At 40.5% G+C, this 15,189-nt stretch overlaps 1 pseudogene; it reads right to left on the bottom strand.

The window, feature by feature from the left end:
* Positions 1–3,302: 3,302 nt before the first annotated feature.
* Positions 3,303–5,129, bottom strand: LOC135322606 (tigger transposable element-derived protein 1-like; annotated as a pseudogene).
* Positions 5,130–15,189: the final 10,060 nt, after the last annotated feature.

The following is a 15,189-nucleotide window of genomic DNA, read 5'->3' as shown; positions in this document are numbered from 1 at the left end:
AGGTTATTTCTAGTATAGTATTTGCTTTTATAATGTATTGGCGAATGTTATGCATGAATCTTTGTCATAATTTTTAATTATGACTTTAAGATGAGTTCCTTCAATGGAAATTGGTAGGTCCAAGGTGTGGATACTTATGACTTCTGTTTCAAATGACTTACCAGAAACACTGTCAATTTTTGTTCATTGAGTTCTTGGTATGTATCTATCTTACTCATTCTCCCTAGGATTTAAATAATAGAGTATTATTTAAAAAAAAAACCAAATGAATGCACACACACCATCACACCATATACCCCAATGACTTCAAGAGGAAATTAAAATATACATACAAGATAAAATAATCATTACAGAAAGTAAAAAATAAAAGGCAAAAAATTTCCCCTTATAATTTTTGAAACTCATTTCTACTTTCCTGAAGAAACTACTGTGAAGGGGAAAAAAAAGCTGGAAAAAAACCACTAAATCCAATTATATATTACTTACAAAAAGCCCAGTTCAAATGAAATACTATTAGTCGAAACTAGAAACAACTCGAATGGCCACCAAGAGTAGAATGCTTAAGTCAATTAGGGTAGATTCATGCCGTAGAAAACTTTATGGCAACGAAATTGACTGAGGTAGAGCTAGACACAACAAACTGACCAAATCTTCGCACATCATGTTGAATAAAAAAAAGTCAGACAGAAAAAAATAAGTTATCACTATTTTATTTAAATGAACTTCAAAAACTTGTGCTTAAGAATGTATTACCAGATAGTAAAAGTGTAAAATAAAACAAGAAAGTGTCTCCTCTAAGGTGTGAACAGGAAGGGACACACAAGAACGTTTACAGTGCTGACTGGCAATATACGATTTCTTGATCTGAGTAGTAGTTCTATCAGTATTCCCTTTAAAGCATTCATCGGACTGTATACACTTTTTTAAACAAATGAATCGAGTGCTTCATTACTTTCCTATGGTGCTTAGTAAATTATCACATACTTAACAGCTTAAAATAACATCTATTTATTATCTCACAGTTTCTTTTTTGAATTATTTTTGGCTTTTCCAGCTTTGTTGAGATATAATTGATATATAACACTGTGTAAATTTAAGATGTAAAATGTGTCGATTTGATCCATTTATACATTGCAAAATATTACCACCATAGCATTAGTTAACACTTCCAACCGGCCACAAAATTTTTTAACAACAAGTTACCATCTTAATGATTTTTAGGTGTACAGTTCAGCAGCACTAATTACATTCATGCTGTTGTGCAGCCATCAACCACCATTCGCCCCTAGAACTTTTTCATCTTCCCAAACTGAAAGTCTGTCCCATTAAACAACAAATTTCCATTTTCCCCCTCCTTCCAGCCCCTGGCAACCACCACTATACTTTCTGTCTTTCTGAATTGAACTAATCTGAGTACCTCATTTAAGTAGAATCAAACTGTATTTGTTTTTTGGGTCTGACTTAGATTTAGCATATTGTCCTCAGGATTCATCCACGTTATAGCGTATGTTAGAATGTTCTCCCATTTTAAGGCTGAATAATAATATTCCATTGTATGTAGTATCACATTTTTAAAAACCAGTCAATCTTTGATGGACACGGGTTGCTTGAGCCCCTTGGCTATTTCATTATCTTACTGTTTCTGCACATCAGGAATCCAAGCAAGGCTTAGCTGTACCCAGAGTTTCCCTGGGCTGCAGTTTCATCAGAGACCTGACTGGGGAAAAATCTACTTCAATTGGCATAATTCACATCCTTGAGGTTATAGGATTGAGGTCTCTGTTTTCTTACTATTGCCTAGTGGCTTGCTCTCAGTTAAGAGAGTCTGCCAGTCTTTCCCTGTCTGGTGACATTCTCTGTAGGCCCTCTCACAATGTGGAAGTTTACTTCTTCCACCCAAAAAGACAGAAAAATCTCTCTCCAGACTACTAAGACAGGTTCTTGTATGATGTAGAATAGTCAAAGGCCTGATTATCACCTTTGCCATATTCCCTTGCTTAGACTGAATCACAGATTCTGTCTGAATTCAAGGGGAAGATATCCATACATGAATGTTTTTATGCACTCTTCTGTATGTGTTAATACATTTTACAGTGTGTTCAAAAAGCAAATAAGTTCAAGAGAAAGGTAGTATAGATAGATAAAAGGATGGAGTCTCTCATCATCATCATCTATCTATAGTAAATTAAAAATAAAAACAAAAGCAAACCAAAGCAGGGCTGCAAGAGTTATCCCAACCATAGTAGACATCAAAGAAAGAGTATCAGATAGCACAGTAAAGGTCATTGATATTGATCATACTTAATTTTTGCTTTTCAAACATAATTTTTTTCCATGAGTGAATATTGTCACGATTCTTTATTATTCTTTAAACTTGAATGTTTTAATAGCCTACACCTTGGAAGAGATCTCTCTCTGTTCAGTATCTTTTCAGGAATATGAGCTCTCCTAGAGCCAAAGCTTTGTTTAGTGCTGGGAAATCGACTCCAAGGATCTTGAGTAATGCTTTTCTTCCATGTGATTTGACTGGATTCAATTATCTTTGGCGGACCATCCACCATTCTTTGGGTTTCATTTCACCATTTCATGTATTCTACAGTACCTATTTCTATCTTTTTCTTTCATTAGTTTTGCCTCCTCATTCACTTCCTATGTGATCTGAGAGTTTTTCCTCCAGTTCGTCTGCTGTATCAGTAAGCAGCAAATATGTCTTTTATAGCATCCAATGTATTTATTTTATGTTTTCTCCCTGGGTGTTAGTTTCATTGCCCTCCCTTCTTACCTTGGTTTATCTTCTCTTCAAGGCCCCTGCTTGTTTAACAGAGGCAATTCCTTATAGGAACATGAGTAAATAGGTATTTTCCCATTTTTCTTCTGTTTCAGAAAAAGCATTTCCCACTGAATTATTTGGTCATTTAAAAAGGTTTTTCTCTGGGCTGTAGAATTCCTTTATAAATACCATGTTGATTGTCTTCTATTATTCTTCCTAGAAAGAGGAGAATTCTGTATAGAGAATATTTCTATTTCCATCAGAACCCCCACATCTTTCCTTCCAGGGGCTGCCTGTAGTATCTGCTTGAGTTTAAGGCTGGACCTACCTTCCATGGACAGGCATACTTTGGAGATATTGCAGGCTTTATTCCAGACCATGACAATGAAGCAAATATTGCAATAAAGTGAGTCACACATTTTTTTTTGGTTTCCCAGTGCATATAAAAGTTATGTTTATACTATGCTGTAGTCTATTAAGTGTGCAATAGCATTATGTCTAAAAAAACCAATGTACATACCTTAATTAAATTTCACTGCGAAAAACGCTGACCATCATCTGAGCCTTCAGTAAGTTGTAATATTTTTGCTGGTGGAGGGTCTTGCTTTGATGTTGATGACTGCTGACTGCTCAGGGTGGTGGTTACTGAAGGCTGGGGTGGCTGTGGCAATTTCTTAAAAGAAGACAACAATGAAGTTTGTCATGTTAGCTGACTCTCCCTTTCACAGATAATTTCTCTGTAGCATGCGATGCTATTGGATAGCATTTTATCCACGTTAGAACTTCTTTCAAACTCGGAATCAATCCTATCAAACTCTGCCACTGCCTTATCAACTAAGTTTATGTCACATTCTAAGTCTTTTGTTGTCATTTTAACAGCCTTCACAGCATCTCCACCAAGAATAGATTCCATCTCAAGAAACCACTTTCTCTGCTCACCCATAGGAAGCAACTCCTCATCTGTTCAGGTTTTGTCATGAGGTTGCAGTAATTCAGTTGCATCTTCAGGCTCCACTTCTGATTCTAGTTCCCTTGCTATTTCCACCACATCTGCAGGAACTTCCTCCATGGAAGTCTTGAACCCCTCAAAGCCATCCACGAGGGCTGGACTCAACTTCTTCAAAACTCCTGTTAATCTTGGTATTTGAATATCTTCCCATGAATCACCAATATTCTTAATGACATCTGGAATGGTGAATCGTTTCCAGAAGACTTTCAATTGACTTTGCCCAGACCCACCAGAGGAATCACTGTCTATGGCAGCTATAGCCTTTACAGAATGTATTTCTTACATAATAAGTTTAGAAAGTCAAAATGGCTCCTTGATCCATGGGGTCAGGATGGATATTGTGTCAGCAGCATGAAAACAACATTAATCTTATTGTCCATCTCCATCAGAGCTCCTGGGTAACCAAGTGCATTGTCAATGAGCAGTCATAGTTTTAAAGGTTTTTTTTTTTTTTTTTTTTTTTCCTGAGCAGTAGTTCTCAACAATGGGCTTAAAATACGCAGTAAATCATGCTGTAAAGAGATGTGCTGTCATCTAGGCTTTGTTATTAGATTTATAGAGCATGGGCAGAGCAGATTTAGCATAATTCTTAAGAGCCCTAGGATTTTTGGAACCGAAATTGAGCATTGGCTTCAACTTAAAGTCACCAGCTGCATTAGCTCCTAACAAGAGAGTCAGCCTGTCCTTTGAAGCTTTGAAGCCAGGCACTGACTTTTCCTCTCTAGCCATGAATGTCCTAGATGGCATCTTCTTCCAATAGAAGGCTGATGTTTGGTGTTGATGTCATCAGCACCAAAAATCTGTTGTCTAGTGTAATCACCTTCATAAATTGTCTGCGCTGGGTCCTCTGGAGAACTTGCTGCAGCTGTTACAACCACACTTGCTGCTTCACTTTGCACTTACATGTCAGGGAGACGGCTTCTCTCCTTAAACCTCATGAACCAACCTCCGCTAGCTTCAAATTTTCCTTCTGCAGCTCCCTCACCTCTCTCAGCCTTCAGAAGATTGAAGAGAGTTAGGGCCTTGCCCTGGATTAGGTTTTGGCTTAAGGGAATGTCGTGGCTGGTTTGATCTTCTATCCAGACCATTACAACTTTCTCCATGTCAGTGATAAGGCTGCCTCACTTTCTTATCATTCAGCTGTTCACTGAAGGAGCACTTTTAATTTCCTTCCAGAACTTTTCCTTTGCATTCATTCATAACGTGGCCAACTGTTTGGCACCGGAGGCCTGGCGTTTGTCCTGTGTCGGCTTTCACTTTGCCTTCCTCACTAAGCTTAATCACTTCTAGCTTTTGATGTAAAGTGAGAAATATGCATCTCTTCCTTTCACTTGAACACTTAGAGGCCATTACAGGATTATTGATTGGCCTAACTTTGATAGTGTTGCGTCTTAGGGAATAAGGAGCCTCGAAGAGAAAAAGAGAGATGGGGATCAGCTGGATGGTCAAGCCGTCAGAACATACACACACAACATCTACTGATGATGTTCACAGTCTAATTTGGGTGCAGCTCGTGGTGCTCCCAAAACAATTACAATAGTAACATCAAAGATCACAGATCACCATAACAAAATATGGTAATAACAAAAAAGCTTGAAATATTGCGAGAATGACCAAATTGTGACACAGAGACATGTAGTGAACCAATGCTGTTGGAAAAATGGTGCTGGTAGACTTGCTCAATGCAGGGTTGCCACAAACCTTCAATTTGTTTAAAAAAAAAAAAAAGCGCAGTCTGCGTGAAGCACAATAAATCTCCGTATAAGAAAGAACAATGGCACCTTCCTTTCCAAGTGTTAAACACTTCAATGCAAATGCAAAAAGAAGCACAGTGAAATGGTTCATACTTGATTCAATGGATTCTTATTTGACAGAATAAGAAGGCGACTAGGGGTAGGTTGCTGGCTTATTGTATATTCTGTTGGCCCCTTTCCATGTCATAATGTATTTTTAACATAATAAGACAAATTCACTGACTCTGAGCTGAGAATGAATTTTATGTGCCTCGAAAGCTGCGGTTTGGCAGAAGAGGTTTTAGGGAGAGGCTTTTTGAGGAGCTCTTTAACCCATCCCCTCTGCCTGATTTCCTGGTTAGTGCATAGTGGCTTGCCTGGAATGGATTTTTATTCTTGCCTTTGGAGTTGGCTTCCAGATACTTGGAACAGCTGCTTCTCTGAGGTGGATTCTCTCTTCTACTCTGCTCTCCAAAATCTTTCTGCTTTGGGCCACTTCCCTCCCCATCTCCAAGCTGGTCAGTGTCCCTGAGGCTATCAAGAAGGGGGCTTTAATTCTGTCCTCAGTAGGATTTCTCTTTTCTCCCTCCCCTCCTCGCCCCTCCCCTATCTCCTCTTTCTTGCCTGTTTTCCTTTCAGGCTTTTTCTCTGCAAAAATTGAAGAGTGGATCAGGACCTTGTTATAGACTGAGTTGTATTGCCCACCAAATTCATGTTGAAGCCCTAACCACTAATGTGACTATATTTGGGTAAGAGCACCTTTAAAGAGATAATTAAGGTTAAGTGGGGCCATATGAATGGGCCCTAATCCAATAGGACTGGTGTCCCTTTAAGAAGTGGAAGACACAGCAGCAATGATCATGGGAGGACATAGCAAGAAGGCAGCCTGCAAGCCAAGGAGAGAGGCTCCGTGGGAAACCAGACCTGATGATGCTTTGATCTTGGACTTCCAGCCTCCAGAACTGTCAGAAATAAACTTCCACTGGTTAAGTCACCCAGTCTGTATTTTGTTACGACAGCCCCAGCAGACAGACACAGACCTATGTACCCATCATTCTGCTGATTTACAGACGCTTCTTCTGGGGATCTTGGCATATGTCTAGTTTTCATCACATATCTGGTATTGCTGAAATTTTCTCTCATTTTGGATGTTTCTATGGACATTTTCGTGGGACATTGGGGAAGAAGAGTCCCCTTGGCTCTCCCTTCATCTCCTCTGAAATTTTACATTTCTCATGGTCTTTAGCATGTAATTTACCAGTTATGCCATATCTGTTCCATTCATTAATAGCAGCAGCTTGAATATCATCTGCCCAATTAACTCAGCTTGCAAGCAGCAGGTTATTAAGTTCCACAATCCTTTAAAATGGTGGAGGGTTTGTTGATTGTCTTAAAACTTAAAAATGGGTCCAGGGCACAGGGATCTTCTTGATCCTTTCTGTTTCCTACGCTTAGATGGCAAATTCAGATTCCATGAGGAGTGAGGGAGCTGGGGACTCCTTCCAACGAATGTGAGTATTTTGGAGCCCCGAGTCTGGTTTCCACATGAAGTGATGTGCTGGTCTGTTGTTTTCCATGGGGACCCAGACACAGATGTAGACAAACAGCAGGTGAGGAGGAAGAGCTGTGCAGAGCAGGCTGAGAGCTGTAAACAAGGGGAGCTATATTAAGAAAGTCTCCATCTGTGGCACTGTCTCGATCCTGCCACGCACTGGCCACACTCCTGAACTGACTCTCCACAGTCAGCTGCTCGGTGACAGGTGTGCGGCAATTTGTAACAGACACAAGTTATAGCTTCTTAGCATTGGGAGGACTCTCAGACATCACAAAGTCTCATTGAGGTGCACGAAATGAGTTTAGGTAGCACACAAGATGACTTCAGGTGGGGACATATTAATATTGGGTGCACGTTAACACTGAATTGCTTTTACAATTTTCTTTCAATCTTTTTTTTTTTTTTGGATGCTGGTAGACCTTATACTCACTAACCTTTTTAACAGAGACAGCATTTTCCTTCCTACACTGTATTTCTGCTACAAACATTTGATAACATATAAAAGTCCTTATCTACGTAATTTAAGTAAACAAGATTACTTCCTTTAAAGACAAATATTAAACAAATAATAGTACAGGTGGTGTTTGGATAAGGCAAACATTGTGAAGGTGGTACAGAGTGAAATTATAGAGATATTGGCATCCCTTCCCCCTTTGCTTCTACAAATGAAGAAACTGAAGCCTCTTTTGTAATGTTTCACTGAGAGGCTGAGTTGGGAGAGTTGGGATCATTGACTGGTCGCATCTGTTATGACCAGGATGCCCTCAAGAGGCTTCCCCAGAAGTAACCAGAGCCTGGCATTGGCATCTGCTTGGACCTTCACCATGGTGATGCCTGACACACGGAGAAGGTCTCCGACTAGCCACACTTCCACTCCTCTCTTTGCTAGAAGAAAGAATGTTAGCGTTTGGGAGGGTGGTCTCTGTGGCATTAAAAGGCATGAGAAACCTGGGACTTTCAGTCATATCAAAGGGGCATTTGAGCTGGTAGTGCTGTGTGAAGTGCAATAAATCTTGGTGTCAGTAGTTGAACTTGAAGCCTTAAATCATATTTTTGATTTTTCCCTTTTAATCAATCAACCAAATAATTATTGTTATGTATGTCATATACCTTCAATGTAGAAAAATATGAAAAAGTAGAAACTCTATATAAAATTCATGTGCAGAGCGCTTACAAGTCTCAGTTGTGCAAATAAGTGAATGTCTTTATTTTCAGAATCCACAGACGCTCCATTCGGAACCTCCATTCAATCCAAAGGCAGGAAAATTAGTCTAAACAATGCCTAGTTTTCCCTGTCATTTCAGATGAAACTAGTCAGCCCTTGTGATTTTCTCTTTTGTCCTCTCTCCTTCTTCCTTGGTGGCTCCCCCATGTCTGACATCATGGCTTGGAGATGGAGGGCGAGGGCCTGGCTGACATCCACTCAGGGTGTTGGATGTAGTCTTGATCACATCCCAGTGTCTCCAGATGTAACTATTTTTCCATCACTGATGATCTGATGCTAACTCAGCCTCCTCCTCCTGGGGGTGAAGTCCTGCTTGTGTCCTTCCCACCATTTCAGCATCAGAGAACCCGTGGCTTGTCTCTGATCTCTGATCCCCTGCACCCCACACAGGGTTATCAACTCTGCTGCTGGGCCTCGTGCAGGCATGCCATAGTGCAGCTGTGGCATTCTGCTGATTTTCCCAGGCTCAACTCTGGAAGTTACTCTGTGGTCTCAGGTCCCAAAACTTATTGGGATGTGGTTTTCATCACCTCCCCTCCTCTCAGCTTGGTCCGAGTTGGGGCCAAGAAAGGCGGCATCCTTTCTTGGAGGCTCTCATCAGCATCTCTCTCTTGCTTGGCCTCCTGCCTTCCCTTTCTTTCTCCTTCCAACCTCTTTCTTCCCCCGGGGGATATTGAAAGCATCCGAGAATGGGTCAGTCTAGTGCTTGGTCCAAATCAGTTATTTATGCGATACACCACATTCGGAAGGCCCAGGCTAAGGCAAATCAAAACATTTTGTTTCTTTTTGAGTTATTTTCTGGATAATGCATTTCAACAGGCTAATTGAAGTCAAAGTTAAGAATTGTCTTTGTTCTCCCTCCCAAGACTGGGGAAGTGGCCAACCTGCCTGAGTTAAGAGAAGGCCCCCAGATGGTAACAGGAACACACTGGTTAATGATTCAAAATTTATCTAGCAGTGCATGCAATAGTAGAAGAAAAAATAGTAGGAGAAAAAACCCCTGTATTTCTAGAGATAATTACTATTAGGATTTAGATGTATACCCTAAGTTTTGAAAAACTTTTCTCATATACTTTTGCATGTAAATAAAATACTTGACTTTTTTCACTTAAGATGTATAAACATTTCTTACTCAAAATCACTTTAAAAAATGAAACTTCTTATTTTGAGACTATGGATTTACACAGAATTTTAAGAAGTAATACAGAGAGATTCCACTCACCTTTGACTGTTTCCCCAAAGGGTAACCTCTTGCAAAACTATAGTACAATATCACAACCAGGACCTTGATCACGATGCAGAAGGTTTCCAATGCTACTAAGATCTCTCACATTGCCCCTTTCTAGCTGCACTTCCTTCCTCCTCACCCCCACTCCCTCCTTAACCCCTGGCAACCAGTGATCTGTTCTCCATTTCTGTAACTTTGCCATTTCAGGAATATTATGTAAATGGAATCATACAGTATATAAACTTTGGGCATTAGCATTTACTCAGCATAATCTCTGGAGATTCATCCAAATTTTTGTGTGTATCATTGGTTTGTTCCTTTTCATTGCCTAATAGTAGTCCACTGTATGGATGCACCAAAGTCTGTTTACCCATTCACCCATTAAAGAGCATCTGGATTATTTCTAGTTTTCAGCTATGACAAATAAAGCTGCTGTAAACATTCAAATACATGTTTTGATGTAAACAAAGGTTTCATTTCTCTGGGATAAATACCCAGGAGTGCAAAATTCTTGGGTCATACGGAACCTGCATGTTTAGTTTTTTTTAATAGACTTTTTTTTTTAGAATCATTTCAAATTTACAGTAAACAGAGAAGCCAGTACAGAGAAGTCTTATATATATATCCCTCACTTAGTTTCCTCTATGACGTTAGTATGATACATTTGCCACAACTAGTGAGTCAGTAAACTTCCTTTAGCCATTCTTTTAGGGTAGTTATAATAGGCTGCATAGTGGTCCCCACAGACATCAGGTTCTAATCTCTGAAACCTCCAAATGTTACTTAGATGGTAAGGATACTGCAGAGGTAATTAAGTTAAAGATTTTGAAGTGGGGCCTTACCCTGGATTATCCAGATGGGCCCTAAATGCAATCAAGTGTCCTTAGAGAGGCAGAGGATTGTTTGACACAGACAGGAGAGAAGAAGGCAATGTGACCCCTGAAGCAGAGGTTGGAAAAATAACCTGTGGCCAATCTGATGGAACACAAGGCATGCAGCTCTAGAGGGTGGAAGGGAAGAAGAAAGCAACTAATTTATCCCAAGAACTTTCCAAATCTCAAAAGGTACTAGAGGAATCTAAAAGTTTCAGTTCCCCTTTCTGAAGGAAGCCAGTGTTACTAGATTCTTGCTCATCTTTCCAGAAATATTTGGTTGAAAATATGTATTTATATATTTTCTCTCTTTTTTACTTAAACAATAGTATGTACATTGCTCTGTACCCTGTGTTTTCCCCCACTAACAATAACTCTTGAAGAATATTTCATACAAATACATCGTTTCCTTTTTCTGTTTGCATTCATTCCTTTGAAAATACAGATTTGAATTTATACAGCTAGTGACAACTTTAGCTGTTTTCAATATTTCGTTCTTGCAAACAGAAGTTCAGTGAATAATTCTGTACGTATATCATTTTGTTTGCATTCAAGTACAGCTGAATATCCCTGGGATAAGTTAGTGGATATGGAATTTCTAGGTCAAAGTACCAGGGCATGTTATGGACTGAATTTGTGTTTTCCCCAAATTCATGTGTTGATGTTCTCATTCCCGATGAGACTGTATTTGGAGGAAGGACCTTTAATGAGGTTATTAAGGTTAAATGAGATTTTAAGGATGAGGCCCTGATCCAGGAGGACTGATATCCTCGTAAGAAGAGGAAGACACACCAGGAGCACATGCACACAAAGACCATGTGAGGACACAGTGGGAAGGCCATGGTCTGCGAACCAAGGAGAAAGGTCTCACCAGAAACCAAGCCTGCTGGTACTGTGATCTTGGACTTCCAGCCTCCAGAACTGTGAGAAGATAAATTTTTTGTTGTTTTTGCCACCCAGTCTATGGCATTTTGTTGTGGCAGCCCGAGAAGGCTAATACAATGCATAAGCAATTTTGACAAGTGTTGCCAAATTGCCACCCACACAGATTGGAATGATTTGTAATTCTTCCAGCCTCTCTTCTTCTGCTGATGGACATCTATGTCATTTTCAGCTGTTCATAACAGTGTTACAATGGACAATCTTTAAAATAGTTTTTTAAAATAGACTTTAAAAAATAAATGATATGGCTTTCCAATTATTAGCTGTCCATGTGATCAAAAGATGGCTAGATACTTGCTTTAGCCAAAAACCCAAATTCGAGCTAGCTTAAACAAACAAACAAAAAAAGAAAAGAGAAAAAGAAAAGGGAAACCATTGGCTCTTATAACAGGAAACTTTGCAGCCTTCATGTTGCCTCCAGCACCAAGAGAGGCTCTAAAGTACCAAACATTCCACTGGTTGAATTAAACTTTTACTTATAATGTTACCCCAAATTTCCAGGAAGCCATGGTTTCTAAGGAAGGTCTACACTGGCAGGAGGAAAGATCTGTGCATATGGTAGTTGGGACTTAAAATTTTGTGGCACAGAAACCCAGATTCAACCTAACTTAAGCAGAGAATGGAATTTCTTGTCTTTTTTAACTGAGACATCTGAGGGTTGAATCTCACTCATTTCAGGCATAGTTGGATCCAGGAGTTTAAACGATGTCATCGGTTCTTTCCCACTACCTCTCTCTTTCTCTTGTCTAGTTGGACTTCATTCTCATATAGGCTTTGTCATAAGGTAGCATTGTGGCCTTTGGCAGCTACAGATTTATGAAATCCTTTGGGTGTACAGTTGTCAAGAGGAGAGGGCCCTTCTCTCCATTGTTTATATCAGTCACCTAGGAGGACCTGCCTACTAGGGTCATGAGATAACCCTGGCCAATTACTGTATCTAAGGGGTTGGGAGACTTTGATTGGCTGGCCTTGGCTCCGTGGGGGAGGAAGGCTCATGAGATTGACAGCCATGTAGGAGTCACTAAAAATGGAGAAGGGGCTGGCCTCCATTGGACAGTTGGAAAAGTAACTGATATCAATTTTCTTAGGAGAAAGTCAATTTATAGTGAGAATGTTTCTTGGTGAAAATACTCCTGCAGAGGTAGGTGATGGTGGAGGAGATGAGTAGGGAAGATAGAAGTTGGGATAGAAGGAAGAGGGAAGAGAACCAAAGTTACTGACTCCTTCTGAACTGGTTCATGGACTGGCTAAGACTTTTTCCAATGCTTTTTTTTTTTCTTTTTTCTTTTCTTTCTTTTCTTTTCTTTCTTTTCCTTTCCTTTCCTTTTTTCTTTCCATGAGCAGTCTTTAAAAATTGAAGTATAGTCAGTTTACAATGTTGTGTCAATTTCTGGTGTACAGCATGTTTCAGTCATACGTACACATACATACATTCATTTTCATATTCTTTTTCATTACAGGTTACTGCAAAATATTGAATATAGTTCCCTGTGCTATACAGTAGAAACTTGTTGTTTATCTGTTTTATATACAGTAGTTAGTATCTGCAAATCTCAAGCTACCGTTTTATCCCTTTAATGCAATGATAGAGACTTATTTGCCCACACGATGGCACTAGTTGTTTAGAAAACAGCCTAGCTGGTGTCAGAAGGCCTGCCCAGGCACTCCGGAATTTTCGAAGAATGAGCTGCAGCTGACGTTTAGAGCAATTAACAACACATTAGAAAATTTACTAACAGGCATAACCCACATTGAGTTAATTGGAAAGCAATCTCAAGACTGGGGAGATGGGGGAGAAATGAGTGTGTGGGGACTGCTGGCTGCCTACCACCAGTGCTGTGGCAAGTTTGCACAGTCACTGAAGGCTCTAACCTAGCAATAACCTGTTACAGTTCTGCTTCGTTGCCAAGTGGAGTTCCTCTCCAGGCTAAGGGAAGCAAGAAGGCACTGGGGTGGGCGAGGGAGGGCTGCTGGCTTTTCAGTGTAGTGGAAAGAATCTTGCCCTGGGACTCCAGAGACAAGGTTGTCATGCTATTTCGGCTACTAATTCCCTCATGTGACATTGAACAGGCACTTTGCCCTTCGGGGACTGTTTCTCACCTATAAGATGCATCCATTGGGTCACATAACCTCTAAGTCCCCTCCTAGCTCTGGCATTCAGTTCGGTGATGTTAGACGAGAAGAGTTTTGTGAGCTGGAGATATATAGATACATGCTTACATGTGTAATCAGTGTCAGTAAACGACATCTGCCCAATTATGATAAGGGCACAAAATGCAGTGTTCACACACTCAGACCGCAGCTGCAGGAGTAGATTCTGATTGAAATCAGCAACTGGAATTCCAGGCTGTCTGGGAGGAAATAGAATTTGAAAAGTTCTTTTGAAAAGGCCTGCAGGGAGCCCAGGGGGAGAAAGGTGTAGGCAACCTGCTAAGGAGGGTTTGGGGTTTGGATGGAGAGGCTGGTGAAGGGAGGGAGAGTGGGGGGCTTGTGCCCAGAGCCAGGCAGGGCCAGTGTGGGATTAACCCTAGCTAGTCACTCAGCCAGGAGGGCTCTGCTCATTGCTGGAAACTGGCATTGAATCGTCCAAACTCTAGTTTGCCTTTTTCGTTCTTTTCCTCCTGCTAAATTGGCTAAGGTCTGTCGGCCATGTTTTATTTTTAATTTGCTTGGAGCAACGTGGAATCCTTGACAGCTCTGGCTTTGCTGTTCCATGATGGAAGTCAAGGTTTGCTTCAGGTGGGATCTGTCATGTGCAAAAGGTGTGAAAAAAGAATAGTGGGTGGAATTTTAGTGGCCAGAAAAAGGGACAAGGATTCATGGCTCAGCAATTTTTCCTGGTGATCCCAATGGAGGTGTCATTTCTCAGCAGGGAACAGGTGACAGCCACATGGTTTCAACATGGGTGGGAGAAAGAGGTCCCCAGGTGCAATGGGGAAGGATCTGAAAATATTGGGCATCCTGCCTTTGAAGAATCTGATGTATAAAAATTTAGACTTTCATGTTTATAAAAAGTGTCTCTTCATAGGCACCCAATATTTTATTTTACTTCATTTTAAATTCATTAATACTTTTATTTGTAGATATATTTTTCTGTTTTAAAAAGAACATATGACAAAAGAAAATTAAATAATGCAGAAATCTTTGATAAATATGATAAAAAAAAAAAAAAAGACAAAGCTCTTCTGTAATCTGGTCCGACCCTCATGTCCCTGTCCCCTAGGGGGGACATATTCTCTGATAAGTCTCTTTGAGCATCTAACTTTCCTAAGAAAAACTGAAAAGAACTCCATTTATGAATTTTGGAGCTCAGAGAAATGTTCGCACTCTGGCTTGGGGTTGAAGGATGACCCACTGACCCTGTTTGCCCTGGACTTTCAGGGTTAAATTCAGGGAAGTTCCAGGCAAAGTGGGACAGTTGGTCACTCTGGAGTCACTTAACTCCTAAGTGAGTCTAGGGTAGTGGAGCCTGACCCTTGGAAGCTGGGACTTGCTGCTTTGTTCCAATTCTGTGTGGTATTACTGTTTTCCTCCAAGGTGAGTCAAGAACCTCGGGACGTTTCTCTTTCTGTGAGTCCAGTGGAAACTCAGGGTTTGGGGGTGTGGGAGGACGGATGGGAAGGGCATCTTCTTCTATGTCAGTATGTTGTGACCCCTTCTCCACTTGATCCCATTGTATGAAAAAGACATCAAGACCATGAAGCCATATCCTGGCGGCCCTGATTCCTGCTGGTTTGAATATGGGCTCCACCTTCAGCAAATTCTCAGCTTCCACCTGCCCAGCCTCACAATGTCACACAAACCTTGGGTATACACACACTGAAGCTCCCAGAAGCCACCTCTCCCAATACTATT

This window comes from Camelus dromedarius, chromosome 12 (genome assembly GCF_036321535.1).
Source record: "Camelus dromedarius isolate mCamDro1 chromosome 12, mCamDro1.pat, whole genome shotgun sequence".
Classification (NCBI taxonomy): Eukaryota; Metazoa; Chordata; class Mammalia; order Artiodactyla; family Camelidae; genus Camelus; species Camelus dromedarius.
This window is presented reverse-complemented; position numbering and strand designations above follow the sequence as displayed.